This window comes from Schistocerca nitens, chromosome 1 (assembly GCF_023898315.1).
Source record: "Schistocerca nitens isolate TAMUIC-IGC-003100 chromosome 1, iqSchNite1.1, whole genome shotgun sequence".
Classification (NCBI taxonomy): domain Eukaryota; kingdom Metazoa; phylum Arthropoda; class Insecta; order Orthoptera; family Acrididae; genus Schistocerca; species Schistocerca nitens.
Genome location: NC_064614.1, coordinates 792,389,375 through 792,412,424, shown reverse-complemented (window position 1 = coordinate 792,412,424; position 23,050 = coordinate 792,389,375). Strand labels below are relative to the sequence as shown.

Sequence of the window (23,050 nt, the reverse complement as noted above, 5' to 3'; positions counted from 1 at the left end):
TCTTGTGACGCGCGTGTTGTGTAGGTAGCGTGGCCGAGCGGTCTAAGGCGCTGGTTTCAGGCACCAGTCTCTTGAGAGGCGTGGGTTCCAACCCCACAGCTGCCAAACGTGTAATGTTTCCTGTGTCGAAGACGGCTGCGCTTATTGCCTGCAAAGAAAACAGCACAACAAGGCGTGAGCTTCTGCTTCGTGAATTGCCGTAGAACAGTGCGTGGTGCAACGACAGGATTTGGAGGCGCCTTTTGCTCTCATCATTGCTGGCGTTCGTCTCCACGAAATGCGTCCGGAGCACGCCGTTCTATAACGCGAGAGAGTGGATTTTTTACAGTTGTCGACAGTTAACCGTGCGTGGTTGCTGCGTTCGCTGGAAGAGCGCTGCCGCCGTTATCCGGTGTGGTCTAGTGGCTAGGATACCTGGCTCTCACCCAGGAGGCCCGGGTTCGATTCCCGGTACCGGAAATGCGCGTTTTTGTTGCTCCTCTTATGCGACTTGTCCCGACTTTGATCGACTGACGCTACGCTGACGCGTGCAGAAAGCCACGTTAAGTATGATTCGTGGCAACACCTGACGGCGAGAGAGATGCGGCATCTATCCACTTGTTATCCAGCCACATACGGGTACCTGTAGTCAAGAGGCTTGGAGGACTGCAAGATATTGCCACGGAGGTGAATGCAGCTAACCACTGTAGTTAGTGTCCTGACAGCGCAGCAACGTTCATTTGCTCGTATACACGTGATGCGGACCGTGTCTGACACTGCTGTGGCGTACACCTTGGCCTAGGCTTTGCTGTGTATCGCCACTTGCATTCCTGCCAGCTGCTTTCGTGGGTGGCTTCGTGGCCGTGGCCGTGATCGTCTAGTGGTTAGGACATTGCGTTGTGGCCGCAATAACCCAGGTTCGAATCCTGGTCACGGCAATTTTGAAAGTTTTGCCTTACTGCCGTTGCAATAGCGATAGTGCACGAGTACTCGAAATGACAGTGCTCTCTTGATTTTGTCACTCGTGTTCCGCAGGCCGCAGTTTGCACTATCACTTCCTCACCAACACGTAATGTCGCCTCCCAGAGCGCAGACGTCCGCTGCTCTCTGTAGTCGAAAAGGGCAGTTGTTTTGAAGTGCGATGGATGAGCAGCCAGCCCCAGCAGAACAGGAAGCTGTGGCGTGCACTGTTTCTACAAATGCTAGGAACACTGGTGCCCATTGCAGCGCACGTAGCATGGCCGAGCGCTCTATGGCGCTGGTTTAAGGCACCAGTCTCTTCGTAGGCGTCGGTTCGAATCCCAGCGCTGCCAGGGGTTTTGCTGTAGTCGTGTTAACCTGCCGCTTTCTCTTCACGTGTAACCTCCTTGAGCTCACATATGTTTGTTACATGGAGCATTCTAGCTCCGCCTGACAGGTACAGCTATGATACTTTAGTGGTTACGGAAAGCCCAGGTTCGAAACCTGGTCACAGCACGAAAACGTCTCTCGATGCTGTCTCCTTAACTACGACAGCTACAGACAAGTGGCGTCGCTACCATACGGCGGGCACGGCATTTTCTTGTTGTGGATGGCCTAAAGAGACGCTTCCAGTGGGAGAGCAGTGGAAATACATGGCACAGCGATTGCCAAGACACTTACATTTCGGAGTGATCTTTGTACTACAAAGGAAACGTTTCGCCGCTCGTGCTCCAGCGGTAACGTGGCCGAGCGGTCTAAGGCGCTGGTTTTAGGCACCAGTCTCTTCGGAGGCGTGGGTTCGAATCCCACCGTTGCCAATTTTTACGTCTCACTTTTGTGCCGCTGCGGTGTGTTCTCGTGGCGTAGGACGCAGCTCTTGTGACGCGCGTGTTGTGTAGGTAGCGTGGCCGAGCGGTCTAAGGCGCTGGTTTCAGGCACCAGTCTCTTGAGAGGCGTGGGTTCCAACCCCACAGCTGCCAAACGTGTAATGTTTCCTGTGTCGAAGACGGCTGCGCTTATTGCCTGCAAAGAAAACAGCACAACAAGGCGTGAGCTTCTGCTTCGTGAATTGCCGTAGAACAGTGCGTGGTGCAACGACAGGATTTGGAGGCGCCTTTTGCTCTCATCATTGCTGGCGTTCGTCTCCACGAAATGCGTCCGGAGCACGCCGTTCTATAACGCGAGAGAGTGGATTTTTTACAGTTGTCGACAGTTAACCGTGCGTGGTTGCTGCGTTCGCTGGAAGAGCGCTGCCGCCGTTATCCGGTGTGGTCTAGTGGCTAGGATACCTGGCTCTCACCCAGGAGGCCCGGGTTCGATTCCCGGTACCGGAAATGCGCGTTTTTGTTGCTCCTCTTATGCGACTTGTCCCGACTTTGATCGACTGACGCTACGCTGACGCGTGCAGAAAGCCACGTTAAGTATGATTCGTGGCAACACCTGACGGCGAGAGAGATGCGGCATCTATCCACTTGTTATCCAGCCACATACGGGTACCTGTAGTCAAGAGGCTTGGAGGACTGCAAGATATTGCCACGGAGGTGAATGCAGCTAACCACTGTAGTTAGTGTCCTGACAGCGCAGCAACGTTCATTTGCTCGTATACACGTGATGCGGACCGTGTCTGACACTGCTGTGGCGTACACCTTGGCCTAGGCTTTGCTGTGTATCGCCACTTGCATTCCTGCCAGCTGCTTTCGTGGGTGGCTTCGTGGCCGTGGCCGTGATCGTCTAGTGGTTAGGACATTGCGTTGTGGCCGCAATAACCCAGGTTCGAATCCTGGTCACGGCAATTTTGAAAGTTTTGCCTTACTGCCGTTGCAATAGCGATAGTGCACGAGTACTCGAAATGACAGTGCTCTCTTGATTTTGTCACTCGTGTTCCGCAGGCCGCAGTTTGCACTATCACTTCCTCACCAACACGTAATGTCGCCTCCCAGAGCGCAGACGTCCGCTGCTCTCTGTAGTCGAAAAGGGCAGTTGTTTTGAAGTGCGATGGATGAGCAGCCAGCCCCAGCAGAACAGGAAGCTGTGGCGTGCACTGTTTCTACAAATGCTAGGAACACTGGTGCCCATTGCAGCGCACGTAGCATGGCCGAGCGCTCTATGGCGCTGGTTTAAGGCACCAGTCTCTTCGTAGGCGTCGGTTCGAATCCCAGCGCTGCCAGGGGTTTTGCTGTAGTCGTGTTAACCTGCCGCTTTCTCTTCACGTGTAACCTCCTTGAGCTCACATATGTTTGTTACATGGAGCATTCTAGCTCCGCCTGACAGGTACAGCTATGATACTTTAGTGGTTACGGAAAGCCCAGGTTCGAAACCTGGTCACAGCACGAAAACGTCTCTCGATGCTGTCTCCTTAACTACGACAGCTACAGACAAGTGGCGTCGCTACCATACGGCGGGCACGGCATTTTCTTGTTGTGGATGGCCTAAAGAGACGCTTCCAGTGGGAGAGCAGTGGAAATACATGGCACAGCGATTGCCAAGACACTTACATTTCGGAGTGATCTTTGTACTACAAAGGAAACGTTTCGCCGCTCGTGCTCCAGCGGTAACGTGGCCGAGCGGTCTAAGGCGCTGGTTTTAGGCACCAGTCTCTTCGGAGGCGTGGGTTCGAATCCCACCGTTGCCAATTTTTACGTCTCACTTTTGTGCCGCTGCGGTGTGTTCTCGTGGCGTAGGACGCAGCTCTTGTGACGCGCGTGTTGTGTAGGTAGCGTGGCCGAGCGGTCTAAGGCGCTGGTTTCAGGCACCAGTCTCTTGAGAGGCGTGGGTTCCAACCCCACAGCTGCCAAACGTGTAATGTTTCCTGTGTCGAAGACGGCTGCGCTTATTGCCTGCAAAGAAAACAGCACAACAAGGCGTGAGCTTCTGCTTCGTGAATTGCCGTAGAACAGTGCGTGGTGCAACGACAGGATTTGGAGGCGCCTTTTGCTCTCATCATTGCTGGCGTTCGTCTCCACGAAATGCGTCCGGAGCACGCCGTTCTATAACGCGAGAGAGTGGATTTTTTACAGTTGTCGACAGTTAACCGTGCGTGGTTGCTGCGTTCGCTGGAAGAGCGCTGCCGCCGTTATCCGGTGTGGTCTAGTGGCTAGGATACCTGGCTCTCACCCAGGAGGCCCGGGTTCGATTCCCGGTACCGGAAATGCGCGTTTTTGTTGCTCCTCTTATGCGACTTGTCCCGACTTAGCTCGACTGACGCTACGCTGACGCGTGCAGAAAGCCACGTTAAGTATGATTCGTGGCAACACCTGACGGCGAGAGAGATGCGGCATCTATCCACTTGTTATCCAGCCACATACGGGTACCTGTAGTCAAGAGGCTTGGAGGACTGCAAGATATTGCCACGGAGGTGAATGCAGCTAACCACTGTAGTTAGTGTCCTGACAGCGCAGCAACGTTCATTTGCTCGTATACACGTGATGCGGACCGTGTCTGACACTGCTGTGGCGTACACCTTGGCCTAGGCTTTGCTGTGTATCGCCACTTGCATTCCTGCCAGCTGCTTTCGTGGGTGGCTTCGTGGCCGTGGCCGTGATCGTCTAGTGGTTAGGACATTGCGTTGTGGCCGCAATAACCCAGGTTCGAATCCTGGTCACGGCAATTTTGAAAGTTTTGCCTTACTGCCGTTGCAATAGCGATAGTGCACGAGTACTCGAAATGACAGTGCTCTCTTGATTTTGTCACTCGTGTTCCGCAGGCCGCAGTTTGCACTATCACTTCCTCACCAACACGTAATGTCGCCTCCCAGAGCGCAGACGTCCGCTGCTCTCTGTAGTCGAAAAGGGCAGTTGTTTTGAAGTGCGATGGATGAGCAGCCAGCCCCAGCAGAACAGGAAGCTGTGGCGTGCACTGTTTCTACAAATGCTAGGAACACTGGTGCCCATTGCAGCGCACGTAGCATGGCCGAGCGCTCTATGGCGCTGGTTTAAGGCACCAGTCTCTTCGTAGGCGTCGGTTCGAATCCCAGCGCTGCCAGGGGTTTTGCTGTAGTCGTGTTAACCTGCCGCTTTCTCTTCACGTGTAACCTCCTTGAGCTCACATATGTTTGTTACATGGAGCATTCTAGCTCCGCCTGACAGGTACAGCTATGATACTTTAGTGGTTACGGAAAGCCCAGGTTCGAAACCTGGTCACAGCACGAAAACGTCTCTCGATGCTGTCTCCTTAACTACGACAGCTACAGACAAGTGGCGTCGCTACCATACGGCGGGCACGGCATTTTCTTGTTGTGGATGGCCTAAAGAGACGCTTCCAGTGGGAGAGCAGTGGAAATACATGGCACAGCGATTGCCAAGACACTTACATTTCGGAGTGATCTTTGTACTACAAAGGAAACGTTTCGCCGCTCGTGCTCCAGCGGTAACGTGGCCGAGCGGTCTAAGGCGCTGGTTTTAGGCACCAGTCTCTTCGGAGGCGTGGGTTCGAATCCCACCGTTGCCAATTTTTACGTCTCACTTTTGTGCCGCTGCGGTGTGTTCTCGTGGCGTAGGACGCAGCTCTTGTGACGCGCGTGTTGTGTAGGTAGCGTGGCCGAGCGGTCTAAGGCGCTGGTTTCAGGCACCAGTCTCTTGAGAGGCGTGGGTTCCAACCCCACAGCTGCCAAACGTGTAATGTTTCCTGTGTCGAAGACGGCTGCGCTTATTGCCTGCAAAGAAAACAGCACAACAAGGCGTGAGCTTCTGCTTCGTGAATTGCCGTAGAACAGTGCGTGGTGCAACGACAGGATTTGGAGGCGCCTTTTGCTCTCATCATTGCTGGCGTTCGTCTCCACGAAATGCGTCCGGAGCACGCCGTTCTATAACGCGAGAGAGTGGATTTTTTACAGTTGTCGACAGTTAACCGTGCGTGGTTGCTGCGTTCGCTGGAAGAGCGCTGCCGCCGTTATCCGGTGTGGTCTAGTGGCTAGGATACCTGGCTCTCACCCAGGAGGCCCGGGTTCGATTCCCGGTACCGGAAATGCGCGTTTTTGTTGCTCCTCTTATGCGACTTGTCCCGACTTTGATCGACTGACGCTACGCTGACGCGTGCAGAAAGCCACGTTAAGTATGATTCGTGGCAACACCTGACGGCGAGAGAGATGCGGCATCTATCCACTTGTTATCCAGCCACATACGGGTACCTGTAGTCAAGAGGCTTGGAGGACTGCAAGATATTGCCACGGAGGTGAATGCAGCTAACCACTGTAGTTAGTGTCCTGACAGCGCAGCAACGTTCATTTGCTCGTATACACGTGATGCGGACCGTGTCTGACACTGCTGTGGCGTACACCTTGGCCTAGGCTTTGCTGTGTATCGCCACTTGCATTCCTGCCAGCTGCTTTCGTGGGTGGCTTCGTGGCCGTGGCCGTGATCGTCTAGTGGTTAGGACATTGCGTTGTGGCCGCAATAACCCAGGTTCGAATCCTGGTCACGGCAATTTTGAAAGTTTTGCCTTACTGCCGTTGCAATAGCGATAGTGCACGAGTACTCGAAATGACAGTGCTCTCTTGATTTTGTCACTCGTGTTCCGCAGGCCGCAGTTTGCACTATCACTTCCTCACCAACACGTAATGTCGCCTCCCAGAGCGCAGACGTCCGCTGCTCTCTGTAGTCGAAAAGGGCAGTTGTTTTGAAGTGCGATGGATGAGCAGCCAGCCCCAGCAGAACAGGAAGCTGTGGCGTGCACTGTTTCTACAAATGCTAGGAACACTGGTGCCCATTGCAGCGCACGTAGCATGGCCGAGCGCTCTATGGCGCTGGTTTAAGGCACCAGTCTCTTCGTAGGCGTCGGTTCGAATCCCAGCGCTGCCAGGGGTTTTGCTGTAGTCGTGTTAACCTGCCGCTTTCTCTTCACGTGTAACCTCCTTGAGCTCACATATGTTTGTTACATGGAGCATTCTAGCTCCGCCTGACAGGTACAGCTATGATACTTTAGTGGTTACGGAAAGCCCAGGTTCGAAACCTGGTCACAGCACGAAAACGTCTCTCGATGCTGTCTCCTTAACTACGACAGCTACAGACAAGTGGCGTCGCTACCATACGGCGGGCACGGCATTTTCTTGTTGTGGATGGCCTAAAGAGACGCTTCCAGTGGGAGAGCAGTGGAAATACATGGCACAGCGATTGCCAAGACACTTACATTTCGGAGTGATCTTTGTACTACAAAGGAAACGTTTCGCCGCTCGTGCTCCAGCGGTAACGTGGCCGAGCGGTCTAAGGCGCTGGTTTTAGGCACCAGTCTCTTCGGAGGCGTGGGTTCGAATCCCACCGTTGCCAATTTTTACGTCTCACTTTTGTGCCGCTGCGGTGTGTTCTCGTGGCGTAGGACGCAGCTCTTGTGACGCGCGTGTTGTGTAGGTAGCGTGGCCGAGCGGTCTAAGGCGCTGGTTTCAGGCACCAGTCTCTTGAGAGGCGTGGGTTCCAACCCCACAGCTGCCAAACGTGTAATGTTTCCTGTGTCGAAGACGGCTGCGCTTATTGCCTGCAAAGAAAACAGCACAACAAGGCGTGAGCTTCTGCTTCGTGAATTGCCGTAGAACAGTGCGTGGTGCAACGACAGGATTTGGAGGCGCCTTTTGCTCTCATCATTGCTGGCGTTCGTCTCCACGAAATGCGTCCGGAGCACGCCGTTCTATAACGCGAGAGAGTGGATTTTTTACAGTTGTCGACAGTTAACCGTGCGTGGTTGCTGCGTTCGCTGGAAGAGCGCTGCCGCCGTTATCCGGTGTGGTCTAGTGGCTAGGATACCTGGCTCTCACCCAGGAGGCCCGGGTTCGATTCCCGGTACCGGAAATGCGCGTTTTTGTTGCTCCTCTTATGCGACTTGTCCCGACTTTGATCGACTGACGCTACGCTGACGCGTGCAGAAAGCCACGTTAAGTATGATTCGTGGCAACACCTGACGGCGAGAGAGATGCGGCATCTATCCACTTGTTATCCAGCCACATACGGGTACCTGTAGTCAAGAGGCTTGGAGGACTGCAAGATATTGCCACGGAGGTGAATGCAGCTAACCACTGTAGTTAGTGTCCTGACAGCGCAGCAACGTTCATTTGCTCGTATACACGTGATGCGGACCGTGTCTGACACTGCTGTGGCGTACACCTTGGCCTAGGCTTTGCTGTGTATCGCCACTTGCATTCCTGCCAGCTGCTTTCGTGGGTGGCTTCGTGGCCGTGGCCGTGATCGTCTAGTGGTTAGGACATTGCGTTGTGGCCGCAATAACCCAGGTTCGAATCCTGGTCACGGCAATTTTGAAAGTTTTGCCTTACTGCCGTTGCAATAGCGATAGTGCACGAGTACTCGAAATGACAGTGCTCTCTTGATTTTGTCACTCGTGTTCCGCAGGCCGCAGTTTGCACTATCACTTCCTCACCAACACGTAATGTCGCCTCCCAGAGCGCAGACGTCCGCTGCTCTCTGTAGTCGAAAAGGGCAGTTGTTTTGAAGTGCGATGGATGAGCAGCCAGCCCCAGCAGAACAGGAAGCTGTGGCGTGCACTGTTTCTACAAATGCTAGGAACACTGGTGCCCATTGCAGCGCACGTAGCATGGCCGAGCGCTCTATGGCGCTGGTTTAAGGCACCAGTCTCTTCGTAGGCGTCGGTTCGAATCCCAGCGCTGCCAGGGGTTTTGCTGTAGTCGTGTTAACCTGCCGCTTTCTCTTCACGTGTAACCTCCTTGAGCTCACATATGTTTGTTACATGGAGCATTCTAGCTCCGCCTGACAGGTACAGCTATGATACTTTAGTGGTTACGGAAAGCCCAGGTTCGAAACCTGGTCACAGCACGAAAACGTCTCTCGATGCTGTCTCCTTAACTACGACAGCTACAGACAAGTGGCGTCGCTACCATACGGCGGGCACGGCATTTTCTTGTTGTGGATGGCCTAAAGAGACGCTTCCAGTGGGAGAGCAGTGGAAATACATGGCACAGCGATTGCCAAGACACTTACATTTCGGAGTGATCTTTGTACTACAAAGGAAACGTTTCGCCGCTCGTGCTCCAGCGGTAACGTGGCCGAGCGGTCTAAGGCGCTGGTTTTAGGCACCAGTCTCTTCGGAGGCGTGGGTTCGAATCCCACCGTTGCCAATTTTTACGTCTCACTTTTGTGCCGCTGCGGTGTGTTCTCGTGGCGTAGGACGCAGCTCTTGTGACGCGCGTGTTGTGTAGGTAGCGTGGCCGAGCGGTCTAAGGCGCTGGTTTCAGGCACCAGTCTCTTGAGAGGCGTGGGTTCCAACCCCACAGCTGCCAAACGTGTAATGTTTCCTGTGTCGAAGACGGCTGCGCTTATTGCCTGCAAAGAAAACAGCACAACAAGGCGTGAGCTTCTGCTTCGTGAATTGCCGTAGAACAGTGCGTGGTGCAACGACAGGATTTGGAGGCGCCTTTTGCTCTCATCATTGCTGGCGTTCGTCTCCACGAAATGCGTCCGGAGCACGCCGTTCTATAACGCGAGAGAGTGGATTTTTTACAGTTGTCGACAGTTAACCGTGCGTGGTTGCTGTGTTCGCTGGAAGAGCGCTGCCGCCGTTATCCGGTGTGGTCTAGTGGCTAGGATACCTGGCTCTCACCCAGGAGGCCCGGGTTCGATTCCCGGTACCGGAAATGCGCGTTTTTGTTGCTCCTCTTATGCGACTTGTCCCGACTTAGCTCGACTGACGCTACGCTGACGCGTGCAGAAAGCCACGTTAAGTATGATTCGTGGCAACACCTGACGGCGAGAGAGATGCGGCATCTATCCACTTGTTATCCAGCCACATACGGGTACCTGTAGTCAAGAGGCTTGGAGGACTGCAAGATATTGCCACGGAGGTGAATGCAGCTAACCACTGTAGTTAGTGTCCTGACAGCGCAGCAACGTTCATTTGCTCGTATACACGTGATGCGGACCGTGTCTGACACTGCTGTGGCGTACACCTTGGCCTAGGCTTTGCTGTGTATCGCCACTTGCATTCCTGCCAGCTGCTTTCGTGGGTGGCTTCGTGGCCGTGGCCGTGATCGTCTAGTGGTTAGGACATTGCGTTGTGGCCGCAATAACCCAGGTTCGAATCCTGGTCACGGCAATTTTGAAAGTTTTGCCTTACTGCCGTTGCAATAGCGATAGTGCACGAGTACTCGAAATGACAGTGCTCTCTTGATTTTGTCACTCGTGTTCCGCAGGCCGCAGTTTGCACTATCACTTCCTCACCAACACGTAATGTCGCCTCCCAGAGCGCAGACGTCCGCTGCTCTCTGTAGTCGAAAAGGGCAGTTGTTTTGAAGTGCGATGGATGAGCAGCCAGCCCCAGCAGAACAGGAAGCTGTGGCGTGCACTGTTTCTACAAATGCTAGGAACACTGGTGCCCATTGCAGCGCACGTAGCATGGCCGAGCGCTCTATGGCGCTGGTTTAAGGCACCAGTCTCTTCGTAGGCGTCGGTTCGAATCCCAGCGCTGCCAGGGGTTTTGCTGTAGTCGTGTTAACCTGCCGCTTTCTCTTCACGTGTAACCTCCTTGAGCTCACATATGTTTGTTACATGGAGCATTCTAGCTCCGCCTGACAGGTACAGCTATGATACTTTAGTGGTTACGGAAAGCCCAGGTTCGAAACCTGGTCACAGCACGAAAACGTCTCTCGATGCTGTCTCCTTAACTACGACAGCTACAGACAAGTGGCGTCGCTACCATACGGCGGGCACGGCATTTTCTTGTTGTGGATGGCCTAAAGAGACGCTTCCAGTGGGAGAGCAGTGGAAATACATGGCACAGCGATTGCCAAGACACTTACATTTCGGAGTGATCTTTGTACTACAAAGGAAACGTTTCGCCGCTCGTGCTCCAGCGGTAACGTGGCCGAGCGGTCTAAGGCGCTGGTTTTAGGCACCAGTCTCTTCGGAGGCGTGGGTTCGAATCCCACCGTTGCCAATTTTTACGTCTCACTTTTGTGCCGCTGCGGTGTGTTCTCGTGGCGTAGGACGCAGCTCTTGTGACGCGCGTGTTGTGTAGGTAGCGTGGCCGAGCGGTCTAAGGCGCTGGTTTCAGGCACCAGTCTCTTGAGAGGCGTGGGTTCCAACCCCACAGCTGCCAAACGTGTAATGTTTCCTGTGTCGAAGACGGCTGCGCTTATTGCCTGCAAAGAAAACAGCACAACAAGGCGTGAGCTTCTGCTTCGTGAATTGCCGTAGAACAGTGCGTGGTGCAACGACAGGATTTGGAGGCGCCTTTTGCTCTCATCATTGCTGGCGTTCGTCTCCACGAAATGCGTCCGGAGCACGCCGTTCTATAACGCGAGAGAGTGGATTTTTTACAGTTGTCGACAGTTAACCGTGCGTGGTTGCTGCGTTCGCTGGAAGAGCGCTGCCGCCGTTATCCGGTGTGGTCTAGTGGCTAGGATACCTGGCTCTCACCCAGGAGGCCCGGGTTCGATTCCCGGTACCGGAAATGCGCGTTTTTGTTGCTCCTCTTATGCGACTTGTCCCGACTTTGATCGACTGACGCTACGCTGACGCGTGCAGAAAGCCACGTTAAGTATGATTCGTGGCAACACCTGACGGCGAGAGAGATGCGGCATCTATCCACTTGTTATCCAGCCACATACGGGTACCTGTAGTCAAGAGGCTTGGAGGACTGCAAGATATTGCCACGGAGGTGAATGCAGCTAACCACTGTAGTTAGTGTCCTGACAGCGCAGCAACGTTCATTTGCTCGTATACACGTGATGCGGACCGTGTCTGACACTGCTGTGGCGTACACCTTGGCCTAGGCTTTGCTGTGTATCGCCACTTGCATTCCTGCCAGCTGCTTTCGTGGGTGGCTTCGTGGCCGTGGCCGTGATCGTCTAGTGGTTAGGACATTGCGTTGTGGCCGCAATAACCCAGGTTCGAATCCTGGTCACGGCAATTTTGAAAGTTTTGCCTTACTGCCGTTGCAATAGCGATAGTGCACGAGTACTCGAAATGACAGTGCTCTCTTGATTTTGTCACTCGTGTTCCGCAGGCCGCAGTTTGCACTATCACTTCCTCACCAACACGTAATGTCGCCTCCCAGAGCGCAGACGTCCGCTGCTCTCTGTAGTCGAAAAGGGCAGTTGTTTTGAAGTGCGATGGATGAGCAGCCAGCCCCAGCAGAACAGGAAGCTGTGGCGTGCACTGTTTCTACAAATGCTAGGAACACTGGTGCCCATTGCAGCGCACGTAGCATGGCCGAGCGCTCTATGGCGCTGGTTTAAGGCACCAGTCTCTTCGTAGGCGTCGGTTCGAATCCCAGCGCTGCCAGGGGTTTTGCTGTAGTCGTGTTAACCTGCCGCTTTCTCTTCACGTGTAACCTCCTTGAGCTCACATATGTTTGTTACATGGAGCATTCTAGCTCCGCCTGACAGGTACAGCTATGATACTTTAGTGGTTACGGAAAGCCCAGGTTCGAAACCTGGTCACAGCACGAAAACGTCTCTCGATGCTGTCTCCTTAACTACGACAGCTACAGACAAGTGGCGTCGCTACCATACGGCGGGCACGGCATTTTCTTGTTGTGGATGGCCTAAAGAGACGCTTCCAGTGGGAGAGCAGTGGAAATACATGGCACAGCGATTGCCAAGACACTTACATTTCGGAGTGATCTTTGTACTACAAAGGAAACGTTTCGCCGCTCGTGCTCCAGCGGTAACGTGGCCGAGCGGTCTAAGGCGCTGGTTTTAGGCACCAGTCTCTTCGGAGGCGTGGGTTCGAATCCCACCGTTGCCAATTTTTACGTCTCACTTTTGTGCCGCTGCGGTGTGTTCTCGTGGCGTAGGACGCAGCTCTTGTGACGCGCGTGTTGTGTAGGTAGCGTGGCCGAGCGGTCTAAGGCGCTGGTTTCAGGCACCAGTCTCTTGAGAGGCGTGGGTTCCAACCCCACAGCTGCCAAACGTGTAATGTTTCCTGTGTCGAAGACGGCTGCGCTTATTGCCTGCAAAGAAAACAGCACAACAAGGCGTGAGCTTCTGCTTCGTGAATTGCCGTAGAACAGTGCGTGGTGCAACGACAGGATTTGGAGGCGCCTTTTGCTCTCATCATTGCTGGCGTTCGTCTCCACGAAATGCGTCCGGAGCACGCCGTTCTATAACGCGAGAGAGTGGATTTTTTACAGTTGTCGACAGTTAACCGTGCGTGGTTGCTGCGTTCGCTGGAAGAGCGCTGCCGCCGTTATCCGGTGTGGTCTAGTGGCTAGGATACCTGGCTCTCACCCAGGAGGCCCGGGTTCGATTCCCGGTACCGGAAATGCGCGTTTTTGTTGCTCCTCTTATGCGACTTGTCCCGACTTAGCTCGACTGACGCTACGCTGACGCGTGCAGAAAGCCACGTTAAGTATGATTCGTGGCAACACCTGACGGCGAGAGAGATGCGGCATCTATCCACTTGTTATCCAGCCACATACGGGTACCTGTAGTCAAGAGGCTTGGAGGACTGCAAGATATTGCCACGGAGGTGAATGCAGCTAACCACTGTAGTTAGTGTCCTGACAGCGCAGCAACGTTCATTTGCTCGTATACACGTGATGCGGACCGTGTCTGACACTGCTGTGGCGTACACCTTGGCCTAGGCTTTGCTGTGTATCGCCACTTGCATTCCTGCCAGCTGCTTTCGTGGGTGGCTTCGTGGCCGTGGCCGTGATCGTCTAGTGGTTAGGACATTGCGTTGTGGCCGCAATAACCCAGGTTCGAATCCTGGTCACGGCAATTTTGAAAGTTTTGCCTTACTGCCGTTGCAATAGCGATAGTGCACGAGTACTCGAAATGACAGTGCTCTCTTGATTTTGTCACTCGTGTTCCGCAGGCCGCAGTTTGCACTATCACTTCCTCACCAACACGTAATGTCGCCTCCCAGAGCGCAGACGTCCGCTGCTCTCTGTAGTCGAAAAGGGCAGTTGTTTTGAAGTGCGATGGATGAGCAGCCAGCCCCAGCAGAACAGGAAGCTGTGGCGTGCACTGTTTCTACAAATGCTAGGAACACTGGTGCCCATTGCAGCGCACGTAGCATGGCCGAGCGCTCTATGGCGCTGGTTTAAGGCACCAGTCTCTTCGTAGGCGTCGGTTCGAATCCCAGCGCTGCCAGGGGTTTTGCTGTAGTCGTGTTAACCTGCCGCTTTCTCTTCACGTGTAACCTCCTTGAGCTCACATATGTTTGTTACATGGAGCATTCTAGCTCCGCCTGACAGGTACAGCTATGATACTTTAGTGGTTACGGAAAGCCCAGGTTCGAAACCTGGTCACAGCACGAAAACGTCTCTCGATGCTGTCTCCTTAACTACGACAGCTACAGACAAGTGGCGTCGCTACCATACGGCGGGCACGGCATTTTCTTGTTGTGGATGGCCTAAAGAGACGCTTCCAGTGGGAGAGCAGTGGAAATACATGGCACAGCGATTGCCAAGACACTTACATTTCGGAGTGATCTTTGTACTACAAAGGAAACGTTTCGCCGCTCGTGCTCCAGCGGTAACGTGGCCGAGCGGTCTAAGGCGCTGGTTTTAGGCACCAGTCTCTTCGGAGGCGTGGGTTCGAATCCCACCGTTGCCAATTTTTACGTCTCACTTTTGTGCCGCTGCGGTGTGTTCTCGTGGCGTAGGACGCAGCTCTTGTGACGCGCGTGTTGTGTAGGTAGCGTGGCCGAGCGGTCTAAGGCGCTGGTTTCAGGCACCAGTCTCTTGAGAGGCGTGGGTTCCAACCCCACAGCTGCCAAACGTGTAATGTTTCCTGTGTCGAAGACGGCTGCGCTTATTGCCTGCAAAGAAAACAGCACAACAAGGCGTGAGCTTCTGCTTCGTGAATTGCCGTAGAACAGTGCGTGGTGCAACGACAGGATTTGGAGGCGCCTTTTGCTCTCATCATTGCTGGCGTTCGTCTCCACGAAATGCGTCCGGAGCACGCCGTTCTATAACGCGAGAGAGTGGATTTTTTACAGTTGTCGACAGTTAACCGTGCGTGGTTGCTGCGTTCGCTGGAAGAGCGCTGCCGCCGTTATCCGGTGTGGTCTAGTGGCTAGGATACCTGGCTCTCACCCAGGAGGCCCGGGTTCGATTCCCGGTACCGGAAATGCGCGTTTTTGTTGCTCCTCTTATGCGACTTGTCCCGACTTTGATCGACTGACGCTACGCTGACGCGTGCAGAAAGCCACGTTAAGTATGATTCGTGGCAACACCTGACGGCGAGAGAGATGCGGCATCTATCCACTTGTTATCCAGCCACATACGGGTACCTGTAGTCAAGAGGCTTGGAGGACTGCAAGATATTGCCACGGAGGTGAATGCAGCTAACCACTGTAGTTAGTGTCCTGACAGCGCAGCAACGTTCATTTGCTCGTATACACGTGATGCGGACCGTGTCTGACACTGCTGTGGCGTACACCTTGGCCTAGGCTTTGCTGTGTATCGCCACTTGCATTCCTGCCAGCTGCTTTCGTGGGTGGCTTCGTGGCCGTGGCCGTGATCGTCTAGTGGTTAGGACATTGCGTTGTGGCCGCAATAACCCAGGTTCGAATCCTGGTCACGGCAATTTTGAAAGTTTTGCCTTACTGCCGTTGCAATAGCGATAGTGCACGAGTACTCGAAATGACAGTGCTCTCTTGATTTTGTCACTCGTGTTCCGCAGGCCGCAGTTTGCACTATCACTTCCTCACCAACACGTAATGTCGCCTCCCAGAGCGCAGACGTCCGCTGCTCTCTGTAGTCGAAAAGGGCAGTTGTTTTGAAGTGCGATGGATGAGCAGCCAGCCCCAGCAGAACAGGAAGCTGTGGCGTGCACTGTTTCTACAAATGCTAGGAACACTGGTGCCCATTGCAGCGCACGTAGCATGGCCGAGCGCTCTATGGCGCTGGTTTAAGGCACCAGTCTCTTCGTAGGCGTCGGTTCGAATCCCAGCGCTGCCAGGGGTTTTGCTGTAGTCGTGTTAACCTGCCGCTTTCTCTTCACGTGTAACCTCCTTGAGCTCACATATGTTTGTTACATGGAGCATTCTAGCTCCGCCTGACAGGTACAGCTATGATACTTTAGTGGTTACGGAAAGCCCAGGTTCGAAACCTGGTCACAGCACGAAAACGTCTCTCGATGCTGTCTCCTTAACTACGACAGCTACAGACAAGTGGCGTCGCTACCATACGGCGGGCACGGCATTTTCTTGTTGTGGATGGCCTAAAGAGACGCTTCCAGTGGGAGAGCAGTGGAAATACATGGCACAGCGATTGCCAAGACACTTACATTTCGGAGTGATCTTTGTACTACAAAGGAAACGTTTCGCCGCTCGTGCTCCAGCGGTAACGTGGCCGAGCGGTCTAAGGCGCTGGTTTTAGGCACCAGTCTCTTCGGAGGCGTGGGTTCGAATCCCACCGTTGCCAATTTTTACGTCTCACTTTTGTGCCGCTGCGGTGTGTTCTCGTGGCGTAGGACGCAGCTCTTGTGACGCGCGTGTTGTGTAGGTAGCGTGGCCGAGCGGTCTAAGGCGCTGGTTTCAGGCACCAGTCTCTTGAGAGGCGTGGGTTCCAACCCCACAGCTGCCAAACGTGTAATGTTTCCTGTGTCGAAGACGGCTGCGCTTATTGCCTGCAAAGAAAACAGCACAACAAGGCGTGAGCTTCTGCTTCGTGAATTGCCGTAGAACAGTGCGTGGTGCAACGACAGGATTTGGAGGCGCCTTTTGCTCTCATCATTGCTGGCGTTCGTCTCCACGAAATGCGTCCGGAGCACGCCGTTCTATAACGCGAGAGAGTGGATTTTTTACAGTTGTCGACAGTTAACCGTGCGTGGTTGCTGTGTTCGCTGGAAGAGCGCTGCCGCCGTTATCCGGTGTGGTCTAGTGGCTAGGATACCTGGCTCTCACCCAGGAGGCCCGGGTTCGATTCCCGGTACCGGAAATGCGCGTTTTTGTTGCTCCTCTTATGCGACTTGTCCCGACTTAGCTCGACTGACGCTACGCTGACGCGTGCAGAAAGCCACGTTAAGTATGATTCGTGGCAACACCTGACGGCGAGAGAGATGCGGCATCTATCCACTTGTTATCCAGCCACATACGGGTACCTGTAGTCAAGAGGCTTGGAGGACTGCAAGATATTGCCACGGAGGTGAATGCAGCTAACCACTGTAGTTAGTGTCCTGACAGCGCAGCAACGTTCATTTGCTCGTATACACGTGATGCGGACCGTGTCTGACACTGCTGTGGCGTACACCTTGGCCTAGGCTTTGCTGTGTATCGCCACTTGCATTCCTGCCAGCTGCTTTCGTGGGTGGCTTCGTGGCCGTGGCCGTGATCGTCTAGTGGTTAGGACATTGCGTTGTGGCCGCAATAACCCAGGTTCGAATCCTGGTCACGGCAATTTTGAAAGTTTTGCCTTACTGCCGTTGCAATAGCGATAGTGCACGAGTACTCGAAATGACAGTGCTCTCTTGATTTTGTCACTCGTGTTCCGCAGGCCGCAGTTTGCACTATCACTTCCTCACCAACACGTAATGTCGCCTCCCAGAGCGCAGACGTCCGCTGCTCTCTGTAGTCGAAAAGGGCAGTTGTTTTGAAGTGCGATGGATGAGCAGCCAGCCCCAGCAGAACAGGAAGCTGTGGCGTGCACTGTTTCTACAAATGCTAGGAACACTGGTGCCCATTGCAGCGCACGTAGCATGGCCGAGCGCTCTATGGCGCTGGTTTAAGGCACCAGTCTCTTCGTAGGCGTCGGTTCGAATCCCAGCGCTGCCAGGGGTTTTGCTGTAGTCGTGTTAACCTGCCGCTTTCTCTTCACGTGTAACCTCCTTGAGCTCACATATGTTTGTTACATGGAGCATTCTAGCTCCGCCTGACAGGTACAGCTATGATACTTTAGTGGTTACGGAAAGCCCAGGTTCGAAACCTGGTCACAGCACGAAAACGTCTCTCGATGCTGTCTCCTTAACTACGACAGCTACAGACAAGTGGCGTCGCTACCATACGGCGGGCACGGCATTTTCTTGTTGTGGATGGCCTAAAGAGACGCTTCCAGTGGGAGAGCAGTGGAAATACATGGCACAGCGATTGCCAAGACACTTACATTTCGGAGTGATCTTTGTACTACAAAGGAAACGTTTCGCCGCTCGTGCTCCAGCGGTAACGTGGCCGAGCGGTCTAAGGCGCTGGTTTTAGGCACCAGTCTCTTCGGAGGCGTGGGTTCGAATCCCACCGTTGCCAATTTTTACGTCTCACTTTTGTGCCGCTGCGGTGTGTTCTCGTGGCGTAGGACGCAGCTCTTGTGACGCGCGTGTTGTGTAGGTAGCGTGGCCGAGCGGTCTAAGGCGCTGGTTTCAGGCACCAGTCTCTTGAGAGGCGTGGGTTCCAACCCCACAGCTGCCAAACGTGTAATGTTTCCTGTGTCGAAGACGGCTGCGCTTATTGCCTGCAAAGAAAACAGCACAACAAGGCGTGAGCTTCTGCTTCGTGAATTGCCGTAGAACAGTGCGTGGTGCAACGACAGGATTTGGAGGCGCCTTTTGCTCTCATCATTGCTGGCGTTCGTCTCCACGAAATGCGTCCGGAGCACGCCGTTCTATAACGCGAGAGAGTGGATTTTTTACAGTTGTCGACAGTTAACCGTGCGTGGTTGCTGCGTTCGCTGGAAGAGCGCTGCCGCCGTTATCCGGTGTGGTCTAGTGGCTAGGATACCTGGCTCTCACCCAGGAGGCCCGGGTTCGATTCCCGGTACCGGAAATGCGCGTTTTTGTTGCTCCTCTTATGCGACTTGTCCCGACTTTGATCGACTGACGCTACGCTGACGCGTGCAGAAAGCCACGTTAAGTATGATTCGTGGCAACACCTGACGGCGAGAGAGATGCGGCATCTATCCACTTGTTATCCAGCCACATACGGGTACCTGTAGTCAAGAGGCTTGGAGGACTGCAAGATATTGCCACGGAGGTGAATGCAGCTAACCACTGTAGTTAGTGTCCTGACAGCGCAGCAACGTTCATTTGCTCGTATACACGTGATGCGGACCGTGTCTGACACTGCTGTGGCGTACACCTTGGCCTAGGCTTTGCTGTGTATCGCCACTTGCATTCCTGCCAGCTGCTTTCGTGGGTGGCTTCGTGGCCGTGGCCGTGATCGTCTAGTGGTTAGGACATTGCGTTGTGGCCGCAATAACCCAGGTTCGAATCCTGGTCACGGCAATTTTGAAAGTTTTGCCTTACTGCCGTTGCAATAGCGATAGTGCACGAGTACTCGAAATGACAGTGCTCTCTTGATTTTGTCACTCGTGTTCCGCAGGCCGCAGTTTGCACTATCACTTCCTCACCAACACGTAATGTCGCCTCCCAGAGCGCAGACGTCCGCTGCTCTCTGTAGTCGAAAAGGGCAGTTGTTTTGAAGTGCGATGGATGAGCAGCCAGCCCCAGCAGAACAGGAAGCTGTGGCGTGCACTGTTTCTACAAATGCTAGGAACACTGGTGCCCATTGCAGCGCACGTAGCATGGCCGAGCGCTCTATGGCGCTGGTTTAAGGCACCAGTCTCTTCGTAGGCGTCGGTTCGAATCCCAGCGCTGCCAGGGGTTTTGCTGTAGTCGTGTTAACCTGCCGCTTTCTCTTCACGTGTAACCTCCTTGAGCTCACATATGTTTGTTACATGGAGCATTCTAGCTCCGCCTGACAGGTACAGCTATGATACTTTAGTGGTTACGGAAAGCCCAGGTTCGAAACCTGGTCACAGCACGAAAACGTCTCTCGATGCTGTCTCCTTAACTACGACAGCTACAGACAAGTGGCGTCGCTACCATACGGCGGGCACGGCATTTTCTTGTTGTGGATGGCCTAAAGAGACGCTTCCAGTGGGAGAGCAGTGGAAATACATGGCACAGCGATTGCCAAGACACTTACATTTCGGAGTGATCTTTGTACTACAAAGGAAACGTTTCGCCGCTCGTGCTCCAGCGGTAACGTGGCCGAGCGGTCTAAGGCGCTGGTTTTAGGCACCAGTCTCTTCGGAGGCGTGGGTTCGAATCCCACCGTTGCCAATTTTTACGTCTCACTTTTGTGCCGCTGCGGTGTGTTCTCGTGGCGTAGGACGCAGCTCTTGTGACGCGCGTGTTGTGTAGGTAGCGTGGCCGAGCGGTCTAAGGCGCTGGTTTCAGGCACCAGTCTCTTGAGAGGCGTGGGTTCCAACCCCACAGCTGCCAAACGTGTAATGTTTCCTGTGTCGAAGACGGCTGCGCTTATTGCCTGCAAAGAAAACAGCACAACAAGGCGTGAGCTTCTGCTTCGTGAATTGCCGTAGAACAGTGCGTGGTGCAACGACAGGATTTGGAGGCGCCTTTTGCTCTCATCATTGCTGGCGTTCGTCTCCACGAAATGCGTCCGGAGCACGCCGTTCTATAACGCGAGAGAGTGGATTTTTTACAGTTGTCGACAGTTAACCGTGCGTGGTTGCTGCGTTCGCTGGAAGAGCGCTGCCGCCGTTATCCGGTGTGGTCTAGTGGCTAGGATACCTGGCTCTCACCCAGGAGGCCCGGGTTCGATTCCCGGTACCGGAAATGCGCGTTTTTGTTGCTCCTCTTATGCGACTTGTCCCGACTTTGATCGACTGACGCTACGCTGACGCGTGCAGAAAGCCACGTTAAGTATGATTCGTGGCAACACCTGACGGCGAGAGAGATGCGGCATCTATCCACTTGTTATCCAGCCACATACGGGTACCTGTAGTCAAGAGGCTTGGAGGACTGCAAGATATTGCCACGGAGGTGAATGCAGCTAACCACTGTAGTTAGTGTCCTGACAGCGCAGCAACGTTCATTTGCTCGTATACACGTGATGCGGACCGTGTCTGACACTGCTGTGGCGTACACCTTGGCCTAGGCTTTGCTGTGTATCGCCACTTGCATTCCTGCCAGCTGCTTTCGTGGGTGGCTTCGTGGCCGTGGCCGTGATCGTCTAGTGGTTAGGACATTGCGTTGTGGCCGCAATAACCCAGGTTCGAATCCTGGTCACGGCAATTTTGAAAGTTTTGCCTTACTGCCGTTGCAATAGCGATAGTGCACGAGTACTCGAAATGACAGTGCTCTCTTGATTTTGTCACTCGTGTTCCGCAGGCCGCAGTTTGCACTATCACTTCCTCACCAACACGTAATGTCGCCTCCCAGAGCGCAGACGTCCGCTGCTCTCTGTAGTCGAAAAGGGCAGTTGTTTTGAAGTGCGATGGATGAGCAGCCAGCCCCAGCAGAACAGGAAGCTGTGGCGTGCACTGTTTCTACAAATGCTAGGAACACTGGTGCCCATTGCAGCGCACGTAGCATGGCCGAGCGCTCTATGGCGCTGGTTTAAGGCACCAGTCTCTTCGTAGGCGTCGGTTCGAATCCCAGCGCTGCCAGGGGTTTTGCTGTAGTCGTGTTAACCTGCCGCTTTCTCTTCACGTGTAACCTCCTTGAGCTCACATATGTTTGTTACATGGAGCATTCTAGCTCCGCCTGACAGGTACAGCTATGATACTTTAGTGGTTACGGAAAGCCCAGGTTCGAAACCTGGTCACAGCACGAAAACGTCTCTCGATGCTGTCTCCTTAACTACGACAGCTACAGACAAGTGGCGTCGCTACCATACGGCGGGCACGGCATTTTCTTGTTGTGGATGGCCTAAAGAGACGCTTCCAGTGGGAGAGCAGTGGAAATACATGGCACAGCGATTGCCAAGACACTTACATTTCGGAGTGATCTTTGTACTACAAAGGAAACGTTTCGCCGCTCGTGCTCCAGCGGTAACGTGGCCGAGCGGTCTAAGGCGCTGGTTTTAGGCACCAGTCTCTTCGGAGGCGTGGGTTCGAATCCCACCGTTGCCAATTTTTACGTCTCACTTTTGTGCCGCTGCGGTGTGTTCTCGTGGCGTAGGACGCAGCTCTTGTGACGCGCGTGTTGTGTAGGTAGCGTGGCCGAGCGGTCTAAGGCGCTGGTTTCAGGCACCAGTCTCTTGAGAGGCGTGGGTTCCAACCCCACAGCTGCCAAACGTGTAATGTTTCCTGTGTCGAAGACGGCTGCGCTTATTGCCTGCAAAGAAAACAGCACAACAAGGCGTGAGCTTCTGCTTCGTGAATTGCCGTAGAACAGTGCGTGGTGCAACGACAGGATTTGGAGGCGCCTTTTGCTCTCATCATTGCTGGCGTTCGTCTCCACGAAATGCGTCCGGAGCACGCCGTTCTATAACGCGAGAGAGTGGATTTTTTACAGTTGTCGACAGTTAACCGTGCGTGGTTGCTGCGTTCGCTGGAAGAGCGCTGCCGCCGTTATCCGGTGTGGTCTAGTGGCTAGGATACCTGGCTCTCACCCAGGAGGCCCGGGTTCGATTCCCGGTACCGGAAATGCGCGTTTTTGTTGCTCCTCTTATGCGACTTGTCCCGACTTTGATCGACTGACGCTACGCTGACGCGTGCAGAAAGCCACGTTAAGTATGATTCGTGGCAACACCTGACGGCGAGAGAGATGCGGCATCTATCCACTTGTTATCCAGCCACATACGGGTACCTGTAGTCAAGAGGCTTGGAGGACTGCAAGATATTGCCACGGAGGTGAATGCAGCTAACCACTGTAGTTAGTGTCCTGACAGCGCAGCAACGTTCATTTGCTCGTATACACGTGATGCGGACCGTGTCTGACACTGCTGTGGCGTACACCTTGGCCTAGGCTTTGCTGTGTATCGCCACTTGCATTCCTGCCAGCTGCTTTCGTGGGTGGCTTCGTGGCCGTGGCCGTGATCGTCTAGTGGTTAGGACATTGCGTTGTGGCCGCAATAACCCAGGTTCGAATCCTGGTCACGGCAATTTTGAAAGTTTTGCCTTACTGCCGTTGCAATAGCGATAGTGCACGAGTACTCGAAATGACAGTGCTCTCTTGATTTTGTCACTCGTGTTCCGCAGGCCGCAGTTTGCACTATCACTTCCTCACCAACACGTAATGTCGCCTCCCAGAGCGCAGACGTCCGCTGCTCTCTGTAGTCGAAAAGGGCAGTTGTTTTGAAGTGCGATGGATGAGCAGCCAGCCCCAGCAGAACAGGAAGCTGTGGCGTGCACTGTTTCTACAAATGCTAGGAACACTGGTGCCCATTGCAGCGCACGTAGCATGGCCGAGCGCTCTATGGCGCTGGTTTAAGGCACCAGTCTCTTCGTAGGCGTCGGTTCGAATCCC

General features: G+C 54.0%; 51 non-coding genes across 51 annotated transcripts; all 51 read left to right on the top strand.

Annotated features, from left to right (window-relative positions):
• The first annotated feature begins 23 nt into the window (after window positions 1–23).
• On the top strand, window positions 24–105 carry Trnal-cag (transfer RNA leucine (anticodon CAG)). Its single transcript has one exon. It is a non-coding gene; the product is annotated as a tRNA-Leu (tRNA).
• A 282-nt stretch (window positions 106–387) lies between these two features.
• Window positions 388–459, top strand: Trnae-cuc (transfer RNA glutamic acid (anticodon CUC)). Its single transcript has one exon. It is a non-coding gene; the product is annotated as a tRNA-Glu (tRNA).
• A 386-nt stretch (window positions 460–845) lies between these two features.
• Trnah-gug (transfer RNA histidin (anticodon GUG)) lies at window positions 846–917 on the top strand. Its single transcript has one exon. It is a non-coding gene; the product is annotated as a tRNA-His (tRNA).
• Window positions 918–1,675: 758 nt separating this feature from the next.
• Trnal-uag (transfer RNA leucine (anticodon UAG)) lies at window positions 1,676–1,757 on the top strand. The gene has a single exon. It is a non-coding gene; the product is annotated as a tRNA-Leu (tRNA).
• Window positions 1,758–1,837: 80 nt separating this feature from the next.
• On the top strand, window positions 1,838–1,919 carry Trnal-cag (transfer RNA leucine (anticodon CAG)). The gene has a single exon. It is a non-coding gene; the product is annotated as a tRNA-Leu (tRNA).
• Window positions 1,920–2,201: 282 nt separating this feature from the next.
• Trnae-cuc (transfer RNA glutamic acid (anticodon CUC)) lies at window positions 2,202–2,273 on the top strand. The gene has a single exon. It is a non-coding gene; the product is annotated as a tRNA-Glu (tRNA).
• Window positions 2,274–2,659: 386 nt separating this feature from the next.
• On the top strand, window positions 2,660–2,731 carry Trnah-gug (transfer RNA histidin (anticodon GUG)). Its single transcript has one exon. It is a non-coding gene; the product is annotated as a tRNA-His (tRNA).
• A 758-nt stretch (window positions 2,732–3,489) lies between these two features.
• Trnal-uag (transfer RNA leucine (anticodon UAG)) lies at window positions 3,490–3,571 on the top strand. Its single transcript has one exon. It is a non-coding gene; the product is annotated as a tRNA-Leu (tRNA).
• Window positions 3,572–3,651: 80 nt separating this feature from the next.
• Trnal-cag (transfer RNA leucine (anticodon CAG)) lies at window positions 3,652–3,733 on the top strand. The gene has a single exon. It is a non-coding gene; the product is annotated as a tRNA-Leu (tRNA).
• A 282-nt stretch (window positions 3,734–4,015) lies between these two features.
• Trnae-cuc (transfer RNA glutamic acid (anticodon CUC)) lies at window positions 4,016–4,087 on the top strand. Its single transcript has one exon. It is a non-coding gene; the product is annotated as a tRNA-Glu (tRNA).
• Window positions 4,088–4,473: 386 nt separating this feature from the next.
• Trnah-gug (transfer RNA histidin (anticodon GUG)) lies at window positions 4,474–4,545 on the top strand. The gene has a single exon. It is a non-coding gene; the product is annotated as a tRNA-His (tRNA).
• Window positions 4,546–5,303: 758 nt separating this feature from the next.
• Trnal-uag (transfer RNA leucine (anticodon UAG)) lies at window positions 5,304–5,385 on the top strand. The gene has a single exon. It is a non-coding gene; the product is annotated as a tRNA-Leu (tRNA).
• Window positions 5,386–5,465: 80 nt separating this feature from the next.
• On the top strand, window positions 5,466–5,547 carry Trnal-cag (transfer RNA leucine (anticodon CAG)). Its single transcript has one exon. It is a non-coding gene; the product is annotated as a tRNA-Leu (tRNA).
• A 282-nt stretch (window positions 5,548–5,829) lies between these two features.
• Trnae-cuc (transfer RNA glutamic acid (anticodon CUC)) lies at window positions 5,830–5,901 on the top strand. The gene has a single exon. It is a non-coding gene; the product is annotated as a tRNA-Glu (tRNA).
• Window positions 5,902–6,287: 386 nt separating this feature from the next.
• Trnah-gug (transfer RNA histidin (anticodon GUG)) lies at window positions 6,288–6,359 on the top strand. Its single transcript has one exon. It is a non-coding gene; the product is annotated as a tRNA-His (tRNA).
• A 758-nt stretch (window positions 6,360–7,117) lies between these two features.
• Window positions 7,118–7,199, top strand: Trnal-uag (transfer RNA leucine (anticodon UAG)). Its single transcript has one exon. It is a non-coding gene; the product is annotated as a tRNA-Leu (tRNA).
• Window positions 7,200–7,279: 80 nt separating this feature from the next.
• Trnal-cag (transfer RNA leucine (anticodon CAG)) lies at window positions 7,280–7,361 on the top strand. The gene has a single exon. It is a non-coding gene; the product is annotated as a tRNA-Leu (tRNA).
• A 282-nt stretch (window positions 7,362–7,643) lies between these two features.
• Window positions 7,644–7,715, top strand: Trnae-cuc (transfer RNA glutamic acid (anticodon CUC)). The gene has a single exon. It is a non-coding gene; the product is annotated as a tRNA-Glu (tRNA).
• Window positions 7,716–8,101: 386 nt separating this feature from the next.
• On the top strand, window positions 8,102–8,173 carry Trnah-gug (transfer RNA histidin (anticodon GUG)). The gene has a single exon. It is a non-coding gene; the product is annotated as a tRNA-His (tRNA).
• Window positions 8,174–8,931: 758 nt separating this feature from the next.
• Trnal-uag (transfer RNA leucine (anticodon UAG)) lies at window positions 8,932–9,013 on the top strand. Its single transcript has one exon. It is a non-coding gene; the product is annotated as a tRNA-Leu (tRNA).
• An 80-nt stretch (window positions 9,014–9,093) lies between these two features.
• Window positions 9,094–9,175, top strand: Trnal-cag (transfer RNA leucine (anticodon CAG)). The gene has a single exon. It is a non-coding gene; the product is annotated as a tRNA-Leu (tRNA).
• Window positions 9,176–9,457: 282 nt separating this feature from the next.
• Window positions 9,458–9,529, top strand: Trnae-cuc (transfer RNA glutamic acid (anticodon CUC)). The gene has a single exon. It is a non-coding gene; the product is annotated as a tRNA-Glu (tRNA).
• A 386-nt stretch (window positions 9,530–9,915) lies between these two features.
• On the top strand, window positions 9,916–9,987 carry Trnah-gug (transfer RNA histidin (anticodon GUG)). The gene has a single exon. It is a non-coding gene; the product is annotated as a tRNA-His (tRNA).
• Window positions 9,988–10,745: 758 nt separating this feature from the next.
• On the top strand, window positions 10,746–10,827 carry Trnal-uag (transfer RNA leucine (anticodon UAG)). The gene has a single exon. It is a non-coding gene; the product is annotated as a tRNA-Leu (tRNA).
• An 80-nt stretch (window positions 10,828–10,907) lies between these two features.
• Trnal-cag (transfer RNA leucine (anticodon CAG)) lies at window positions 10,908–10,989 on the top strand. Its single transcript has one exon. It is a non-coding gene; the product is annotated as a tRNA-Leu (tRNA).
• Window positions 10,990–11,271: 282 nt separating this feature from the next.
• On the top strand, window positions 11,272–11,343 carry Trnae-cuc (transfer RNA glutamic acid (anticodon CUC)). The gene has a single exon. It is a non-coding gene; the product is annotated as a tRNA-Glu (tRNA).
• A 386-nt stretch (window positions 11,344–11,729) lies between these two features.
• Window positions 11,730–11,801, top strand: Trnah-gug (transfer RNA histidin (anticodon GUG)). Its single transcript has one exon. It is a non-coding gene; the product is annotated as a tRNA-His (tRNA).
• A 758-nt stretch (window positions 11,802–12,559) lies between these two features.
• Window positions 12,560–12,641, top strand: Trnal-uag (transfer RNA leucine (anticodon UAG)). Its single transcript has one exon. It is a non-coding gene; the product is annotated as a tRNA-Leu (tRNA).
• Window positions 12,642–12,721: 80 nt separating this feature from the next.
• Trnal-cag (transfer RNA leucine (anticodon CAG)) lies at window positions 12,722–12,803 on the top strand. Its single transcript has one exon. It is a non-coding gene; the product is annotated as a tRNA-Leu (tRNA).
• Window positions 12,804–13,085: 282 nt separating this feature from the next.
• Window positions 13,086–13,157, top strand: Trnae-cuc (transfer RNA glutamic acid (anticodon CUC)). The gene has a single exon. It is a non-coding gene; the product is annotated as a tRNA-Glu (tRNA).
• Window positions 13,158–13,543: 386 nt separating this feature from the next.
• Window positions 13,544–13,615, top strand: Trnah-gug (transfer RNA histidin (anticodon GUG)). The gene has a single exon. It is a non-coding gene; the product is annotated as a tRNA-His (tRNA).
• Window positions 13,616–14,373: 758 nt separating this feature from the next.
• Window positions 14,374–14,455, top strand: Trnal-uag (transfer RNA leucine (anticodon UAG)). The gene has a single exon. It is a non-coding gene; the product is annotated as a tRNA-Leu (tRNA).
• An 80-nt stretch (window positions 14,456–14,535) lies between these two features.
• Trnal-cag (transfer RNA leucine (anticodon CAG)) lies at window positions 14,536–14,617 on the top strand. Its single transcript has one exon. It is a non-coding gene; the product is annotated as a tRNA-Leu (tRNA).
• Window positions 14,618–14,899: 282 nt separating this feature from the next.
• Window positions 14,900–14,971, top strand: Trnae-cuc (transfer RNA glutamic acid (anticodon CUC)). The gene has a single exon. It is a non-coding gene; the product is annotated as a tRNA-Glu (tRNA).
• A 386-nt stretch (window positions 14,972–15,357) lies between these two features.
• Trnah-gug (transfer RNA histidin (anticodon GUG)) lies at window positions 15,358–15,429 on the top strand. The gene has a single exon. It is a non-coding gene; the product is annotated as a tRNA-His (tRNA).
• Window positions 15,430–16,187: 758 nt separating this feature from the next.
• On the top strand, window positions 16,188–16,269 carry Trnal-uag (transfer RNA leucine (anticodon UAG)). The gene has a single exon. It is a non-coding gene; the product is annotated as a tRNA-Leu (tRNA).
• An 80-nt stretch (window positions 16,270–16,349) lies between these two features.
• Window positions 16,350–16,431, top strand: Trnal-cag (transfer RNA leucine (anticodon CAG)). The gene has a single exon. It is a non-coding gene; the product is annotated as a tRNA-Leu (tRNA).
• Window positions 16,432–16,713: 282 nt separating this feature from the next.
• On the top strand, window positions 16,714–16,785 carry Trnae-cuc (transfer RNA glutamic acid (anticodon CUC)). The gene has a single exon. It is a non-coding gene; the product is annotated as a tRNA-Glu (tRNA).
• Window positions 16,786–17,171: 386 nt separating this feature from the next.
• On the top strand, window positions 17,172–17,243 carry Trnah-gug (transfer RNA histidin (anticodon GUG)). The gene has a single exon. It is a non-coding gene; the product is annotated as a tRNA-His (tRNA).
• A 758-nt stretch (window positions 17,244–18,001) lies between these two features.
• On the top strand, window positions 18,002–18,083 carry Trnal-uag (transfer RNA leucine (anticodon UAG)). Its single transcript has one exon. It is a non-coding gene; the product is annotated as a tRNA-Leu (tRNA).
• Window positions 18,084–18,163: 80 nt separating this feature from the next.
• Trnal-cag (transfer RNA leucine (anticodon CAG)) lies at window positions 18,164–18,245 on the top strand. The gene has a single exon. It is a non-coding gene; the product is annotated as a tRNA-Leu (tRNA).
• A 282-nt stretch (window positions 18,246–18,527) lies between these two features.
• Trnae-cuc (transfer RNA glutamic acid (anticodon CUC)) lies at window positions 18,528–18,599 on the top strand. Its single transcript has one exon. It is a non-coding gene; the product is annotated as a tRNA-Glu (tRNA).
• A 386-nt stretch (window positions 18,600–18,985) lies between these two features.
• Window positions 18,986–19,057, top strand: Trnah-gug (transfer RNA histidin (anticodon GUG)). Its single transcript has one exon. It is a non-coding gene; the product is annotated as a tRNA-His (tRNA).
• A 758-nt stretch (window positions 19,058–19,815) lies between these two features.
• On the top strand, window positions 19,816–19,897 carry Trnal-uag (transfer RNA leucine (anticodon UAG)). Its single transcript has one exon. It is a non-coding gene; the product is annotated as a tRNA-Leu (tRNA).
• An 80-nt stretch (window positions 19,898–19,977) lies between these two features.
• Window positions 19,978–20,059, top strand: Trnal-cag (transfer RNA leucine (anticodon CAG)). The gene has a single exon. It is a non-coding gene; the product is annotated as a tRNA-Leu (tRNA).
• A 282-nt stretch (window positions 20,060–20,341) lies between these two features.
• Window positions 20,342–20,413, top strand: Trnae-cuc (transfer RNA glutamic acid (anticodon CUC)). The gene has a single exon. It is a non-coding gene; the product is annotated as a tRNA-Glu (tRNA).
• A 386-nt stretch (window positions 20,414–20,799) lies between these two features.
• On the top strand, window positions 20,800–20,871 carry Trnah-gug (transfer RNA histidin (anticodon GUG)). Its single transcript has one exon. It is a non-coding gene; the product is annotated as a tRNA-His (tRNA).
• A 758-nt stretch (window positions 20,872–21,629) lies between these two features.
• Trnal-uag (transfer RNA leucine (anticodon UAG)) lies at window positions 21,630–21,711 on the top strand. The gene has a single exon. It is a non-coding gene; the product is annotated as a tRNA-Leu (tRNA).
• Window positions 21,712–21,791: 80 nt separating this feature from the next.
• Window positions 21,792–21,873, top strand: Trnal-cag (transfer RNA leucine (anticodon CAG)). Its single transcript has one exon. It is a non-coding gene; the product is annotated as a tRNA-Leu (tRNA).
• Window positions 21,874–22,155: 282 nt separating this feature from the next.
• On the top strand, window positions 22,156–22,227 carry Trnae-cuc (transfer RNA glutamic acid (anticodon CUC)). The gene has a single exon. It is a non-coding gene; the product is annotated as a tRNA-Glu (tRNA).
• A 386-nt stretch (window positions 22,228–22,613) lies between these two features.
• On the top strand, window positions 22,614–22,685 carry Trnah-gug (transfer RNA histidin (anticodon GUG)). The gene has a single exon. It is a non-coding gene; the product is annotated as a tRNA-His (tRNA).
• Window positions 22,686–23,050: the final 365 nt, after the last annotated feature.